Source organism: Seriola lalandi, unplaced genomic scaffold (assembly GCF_002814215.2).
Source record: "Seriola lalandi dorsalis isolate HSWRI2012SDOR001 ecotype SW California unplaced genomic scaffold, Sedor1 jcf7180002054544, whole genome shotgun sequence".
Classification (NCBI taxonomy): Eukaryota; Metazoa; Chordata; class Actinopteri; order Carangiformes; family Carangidae; genus Seriola; species Seriola lalandi.
The window spans coordinates 4023940-4030817 of NW_019525097.1; the positions used below are offsets into that span (position 1 = coordinate 4023940).

At 36.2% G+C, this 6878-nt stretch overlaps 1 long non-coding RNA gene across 1 annotated transcript in view; it reads left to right on the forward strand.

The window, feature by feature from the left end:
- Positions 1–583: 583 nt before the first annotated feature.
- LOC111661480 (uncharacterized) overlaps positions 584–6878 on the forward strand; it is a 69406-nt gene continuing 63111 nt past the window's right edge. Inside the window, exons 1-2 of the long non-coding RNA XR_002761228.2 lie at positions 584–651; positions 1238–1451. This is a non-coding gene — a long non-coding RNA (uncharacterized LOC111661480). The remainder of the gene's footprint in view (positions 652–1237; positions 1452–6878) is intronic.

Below are 6878 nucleotides of genomic sequence, written 5' to 3' on the forward strand. Positions count from 1 at the left end.
TGTGCCTGGCTGTGTTTGAATATGATTGTTTGGCTTAGCACTGGTGCACTGTGCAGTTCAGTAAACAGACCCACACTCTCAGGGTGCAGCCAAAACTAAATGGACCTGAATGTCATACTATAAAATTGTGCTGCAGCTTTGCTTAAAAGTGCAGTATTTGTGGTCTATAGCTACAGTATGGACCCTTAGGCTCTGAAGCAGGGACATACGTCTTCATCAAAACAAAAATTAACCAACCTTACACTTCTTCATGTATTCCCCTCTCTCTCATCACCGACTATCCATCCTGAGTATTTTCTGTGGCCATTTCTAACTTGATTACCGCTCATGGTGAATCAACAGTGTGCTCCTCATGTCTCGTCAGAATGGTTTATAACGGCACTAGAAAAATAATTAGTCTAACTGACTAATCGATTGTCAGGAAATTAATTTATGACTAATGATAATCAATTAATTGTTAAAGTTATAATTAAGCTACACACTGTAGATCTGATTACCGTACTTTGATCTGGTCCCTTGCGCGGTTACGTTACGTCTTTACGTCTGGCGTTCCAGGCTAATGTCAAGCCAATCAACGTTCGCAGGCACCAAAACAACGCTAACAGGTGGTTCCAACCTGCTACCGATAAGCTACTGCCATCATTGGATAAAGTAAGTTGTTTGCTAACTAACTAGCTTAGAAATGGACAGAGAAGTGCCTTTGGAGTTGTTTTACTAGTATGTATGGACGTTTTAATATGAGAACGTATTTTTCGCCATGAAACCGCTAGAAATCCGGAACGACCCAAAAATGTAGCACACCGTTTACAGCGCTAACCGTCAGTTAGCTAACGTCGTAACGTCAGCGACAGACAGAAACTGTGTATTTTAGTTGTTTTTTTTATCTTATGAGTTTGATATATACCGACCTTATTGGGGTGGACAGAGAAGTGTTGCTCTGGTGGTTTATGGAAAATGGTAAGCTTTATGGACGTTTCAATATATTCGATACAGCAAAGTAAAACTTGCTGTTACTATCCAACGTTAACAAAATACAACACCGTCCCATCGCAAACGACCCTTGTGCTAACTTTTCAAAGCCTATTTTGGATGTTTGATTTTAAAGCAGCTCATTTTCAGCAGTATGAAAAAGGTTAAATGTAAAAAAAAAAAAAATCGAAACAAAGTCACTGTGCTGATGTGTATCCCAGGTAGACATTTACTTTTAGTTACTGTTTTGTGTGCTTTTTTTTGTCAGCAAAACCAGCCGGACCCCCTTTGCAACCCATGGATGCATGACTGCAACTGAAATGTAGTTTGCAAAGATAAGAGCTAGTATGGAGGAAAGGAGAAGAGGTGCAGACGTTGGTACCTGGAGGTGGCTGAGCGCGGTCCACACTGCAGGAAGTAGGGAGACGAAACTGAATCCCTGCAAGGAGCAAGCATCACCAGTTAGAGGAGGAGAGATACAGGTATCACACACACTAATGCACATGAGGTCTAAAGCTCATTACAAGTATTCACGGGATGTTTTCTCTTTGCCTAACCTTTTGTTAGGTAAGTCGGTAACAGGCAGGGAGAGAGAGAAACACAGATATGCTCAATTTACAGTTAGAAATGGGTCATATCAATGATTTTTTTTTTTTTTTTTGGTGAGTAGGCAGAGCTCAATTCACTTGGAGAAAGTACATTTGGCCTATAATGATTTGATACTGTGTGATATGTGCAGGCTCAAACACTACTTCGCTGCTTCACCACACAAAGAAAAACAAGACTAGGTCAAAACTGAGTACATGGCTGGACCACATATAGTGAATTTAACCACTGACATCATTGCGTTGTATTTAAATTCTACCTGTCAGCTGGTTTTAACCTTTTATCTGTTTACATCTCTCCTTTTCTCTGTTTTGCATATACCATATTAATAATATAATGCAGCGAAATTCCCAATAAAGCTGTTCTCATTTACATATTTTTATATTTCTGTTGTCAGACAATGGAACAAGTTTGAAATAGTGACTAAAACGCAGCCCATTAAGAGTACATGCTAACTTCTAACCCATACAGTATCTAAGCTGCTGCTCAGCACTGCTAAAATCCTGATTTTGTATCCCTTATAGAATCTGTTTGCGTTCATTTTGAAAAAGCAAATGCCAATGGGGAAGCTCCAACTCAGTCAGGTGATATTCGGCTGACCAATGGTGGAACTATGATCACTCAACTCTATCAGTCAGTTAGCCAAACATTCACTGTTATAGGGCTGGCCCCACTCTTGTGGTCAAGATAAAACAAAATCAAAGAATAACCTTAATTTCTAGGTATCACCCATTATCCAGCATTTGCTGTGTTTCTGTCTCAAAATGCAGACATTCTAATGGCACTGACACAACTTGCAACTTGATGGGCAATGTTCATAGACAACAATTTCTCCGGGAGGGCCTCAACCCTGTTTGTCTGATATCAAGGTTCTTATTGCCCGAGACATTTGAATATGTATTTGTCTAGACTTTGTACTTGTTCCGTTTTGCTTCTGTTGCAGCAGACAGTATTGTACAAAATTGTATTGGCGCATTATAAAACCAGCAACAGAATGACAAAGCATTTGAAAAATCAATGTTTGCCAAGGTTGTTAGGAATTTTGCCCATCTGCATTGCCCTAATTAAACATGTAACATCAGATAAAGATCAGTCCGTACTTATCAGGCTTGACTCAATCAGTTATAGTTCATGTTATACATACATATAAGACACAAAGCAGAAATTATTAAAACATAAATATGAAAATCAACTCATGATCAAATTTTTAAAATTCAGGATTTAATAAAAACCAAATTAAATAATTCTATTTAACATTTTTGAATGGCAAGATATATTTTTCCAATCTGTGGATATCATCTAAAGAAATAATATTGATATTAAATTTTTTTTTTTTAGCAGTACAGTGTCTCTTGAAGGGTTACAGAGCATTGCAATTTTTGGAGAATAAGGGCAATAAAAGATGCTATGTACAGAATAGGTAAAAACCTCGAAGAAGAGACAAAGACAAATCATTATTATCAACTACTGAATTAGCCACGCTACAACTGTGGGCAAATGCCACAAATATGACCTTGAATTAGAAAATGTAAGTCTCTGTCAAGTGTCATTTTTGTAGCGCTAACAGAAATGAGGTTTAGATAGTTGGGAAACAAAGAAATCAAATCAGACAAATCAGACAAAATGCGCTGAGATAGACAAAGAACATGTTTTTAAACTAGAAGCAAGACAGGCTTTTTTTTTCTGGACTGCCTTTGGTGATGCAACAATATAGTATATTGAAAAGCATTGCATGTTGTACTGCAGCATGTGGCGCTTTCACTTCAAATTTTATACTGAGTGGGGTATGACCACCCCCTTATTTCTATAACCACTTTACTGACTTTAAATCCCTTTGTATTTAGTCATACTTCACATGAAGTTCAAGTACATGGCTGTTCTTAATATATAATCATAATCATGGATCATTTCTGAAATATTAACTTATCATCCCATATTGTTTCACAATTTGCCATATTCAATTGAAATTCCCAATTGATTATGTAGGTACTATAAGAAGAATCTATGGCCCTTACATGGACTTCATGTAAAGTGTGACCTAACATCATTAGTTAATATTTTTGGTGCAGCGAAAAACAGACTTTCGCACTTGTGCTTTTTCAACAAGGCCTCTCAAACCTTTTGCTCCTTTGTGGTCAAGACTTAAATTTCAGAAAAATCGTTGCAAAAGTTCTGACAGCGTCTCCTCTCCGTCCGACTCCCTCCATTTGTGCCAGAGGCCGTTCTTGCCATAGTTGTGGACTCAGACTGGCAAAGAGGCTGGTGAGATGCTGTTCTTACTCAGATCAGGGTGGATTGTGGCTTAATGACGTGCAATGACTGACAAGCTGCATACATGAGCATGGGGGCTGAAGATGTAACAAAGTGAATGTGTCTCAGGTCTTAATGCTACGCTGTTTGATTTCAGATTGCAGTAACAATGGAAACATTTAGTTAAAAAAGTACATACTGTATTTCTTTAATGTAAGTTAATGAATTGCAAAGTAATTGTAGTTTAAAGCCTAAAAATGTAATACAATTGTTACAGTGCGATCATTATTTCCCTCCGTAACATGCTATACTGGCTGTCAAAGCAGTGAGCAGGGAGTGCATACTGTATATGGACAAACAAGTTGAAAGCATTGTTTCTATTTTTCATACATACTGTATACATGTAGCATGTGGCCTACTTCAACTTTTTTCATGAAGCCAATGTAGATTATTTATTGCTGTGCACATCACAACATCCTTAATATAAAAATATTTGAGAAAAAAACTACTACTACTAATATACTTCATGATTACTGTAGATCTTTAATTGCATCAGTAAAAATGTCTATTCAGCTTGTTAAGACTTCTGGATTAAGTGCAAAGTAAATCTTACTTCTGTACTGTAATTGTTTAAAATGGCCTTTTCTTTTCAAAATTTTTCGTTCAAAGAAGTCCCTCTTCTAAATCTATATTTTCCTGAATAATGCATGTGCCCATCTAAAATACATCTCTTTAGTGTGTTCATTTTGCCACAGGCAAAAATAAATTACTATGTTTAATAAAAACATTACTGTACTTTTGCAAACAAAAAGAGCATTGACTAAAGAGAATTTATTATTTTCAGTGTTACTATACCTGACCCAACCCATTGTGGAGAGACTTCATCAGGTGTAGGATTGAGTTTGATTATGGCACTGGTGGTTTGCAAGGATTGGTGGATGGATAGATAAATGGATTAATGAATGGATGGATGATTTGACATAGGACAACTAGCAGGATTTAAGGGTGTGTATAGGTCAAGAATTCCAGCTGATTCTGCCAGATATACAAATTTTAGAAATTAGGTTTGTGTAGCCCTTTTTTTTCAAGAGCTGTACAATACACAAGCATGTTGTTCATAGCCACATACATATATACATACAGTGGTGATGCCCCCATGGATGCAAGGTGGGTTAACCTTTTATGTATGATATATCACAACAAACCAATACAAATCAATGGCCTGAAAGTACAATTTCAACAAACCCTCTCTCTCTTCATTTCCTTTTTCCCAATGATGAGGTATTGGTTAGAGTCCCAAATAAATCCATAAAAAGTTCACTTTCTTAACTTTCACTTTTTTAACCCAGCCTTCGCAGATACATAGATAAAAGTTAAGGAAACTGAAAACGGAGCCCTGCTAGCAGCCCAAAGTTCATCATACCCTATAATCACAAGTGCTGGATAAAACAAAAAAAATGAATAAACAACATATTGATCATTTTGCTGTTGTAGGGCCTTACTGGTAGCATCAATGTGGTACTAGAAAAGCTTAAGTATTGTTACAATTAAACAAGGGTTTGCCATCTTGTAGAACTGAAACTGCTGAGCAAATTTTATTTTAAATTGCCTGGGGGGGGGGGGCTAGAATAATGGTGGCATTAGAGGAAAGATCATGGGTTCACCAATAACTAGGGTTTATCCTTTGGTGATTTTAAATATCAACAAATCTTTAATATCTTTAATATGTTGCTTTGAACCAAAGTGACTAACAGGCCATGGGCTGTGCTTCTAGTGGGGGCATTAAAGTAGGTTTCATACAGCTGAATATAAACATTTAATTATGAACGTTTTTAAATAGAATTTTAGCCCACACAGTGTACATAGTATGTGAGAGAATTGGATGTTCTAGACAAACAGTGTAAAGCCACTCATGGAACCAGTAATAATAATACATACCAAACATATCTGATTACAAGTAAAATATTGTGTGGAGGATTTTGTGACTGAAGAGATGAATAGTTCCACTTTAAAGTTAGAAGTTTAAAAATAGAGATAACACTTTCCAGTATGATGAAATCTGCAACCATGTGATAATTTTGAAAACAAAATCCATCACCCACCACCTTTTAAAATTAGCACTATTGGTTGTATCTGTCTTTCCCTTAAAGGTAATAGAAGATAAAAAATACCAGCAGTGTCAAAATCATAACTACTTAAAGCAACTGACTTGACTACAGATCAGAAAGGTCTTTTTAAACATCAACAACTGTAGCTTGTCCTCAATTATAGCAGTCATAATATCTCCTAAAATGCATTGATTTGTGGTGGTTTGAGGAACAAAGCTGTTATGTTGGTCATAACCTGCCTTGCTGCATGCCAAGGTATTTAAGATAAAGACACACTACTGTGTGCTGATTGTATTCTCTTCTCTTCACTTAAAGAAAATGTATACAATGGTTAAAGCAAGAGGGTGAATCACTACTAATACCAATGAATTTGAACAGAACTGTAATATTAAAACAAATAAAAAACAAAACAAATAAATCATTTTATGGATTTTATAAAAGGCTTTATGAATGTCTCAGTTAAGTTATGTTCCATTTGTGCAGAAGATATTTTAAATGGAAGAGTTACTCTTGTGTCTCACTCTGTTCAAATGCAGTAGATATTGTACAAAAATGCCAGTGTGCTAACACGGCCAAAATGTGGGACAGTAGTCAACAGTTGTGTTAGTTTTGTTCTTTTGGTTAAGACTTAATTTTCACTAGACATAATCTTGAAAAATCCACTGGATTCAGTGTGGAAACAGATGAAAACATTTAAATGTATTAAACATACTGTGAGTATGACATCATCTTCAACTTATGATATTATATGATATATACTTATGATATCTTCTTTTTAACAAGTGAGAAATGTTAATGAGTCAGACAAAATGTATGAAAAACTGTATTAACAACACATAAAAAAATATATAATAAAGCGGTTCCCTACCAGACCTACCGTACTCTCTACGCCCCCCAGCTAAGCTACGGGCGCCTAAAATGGGGGAAAAAAAGGAAAAGCAAAAG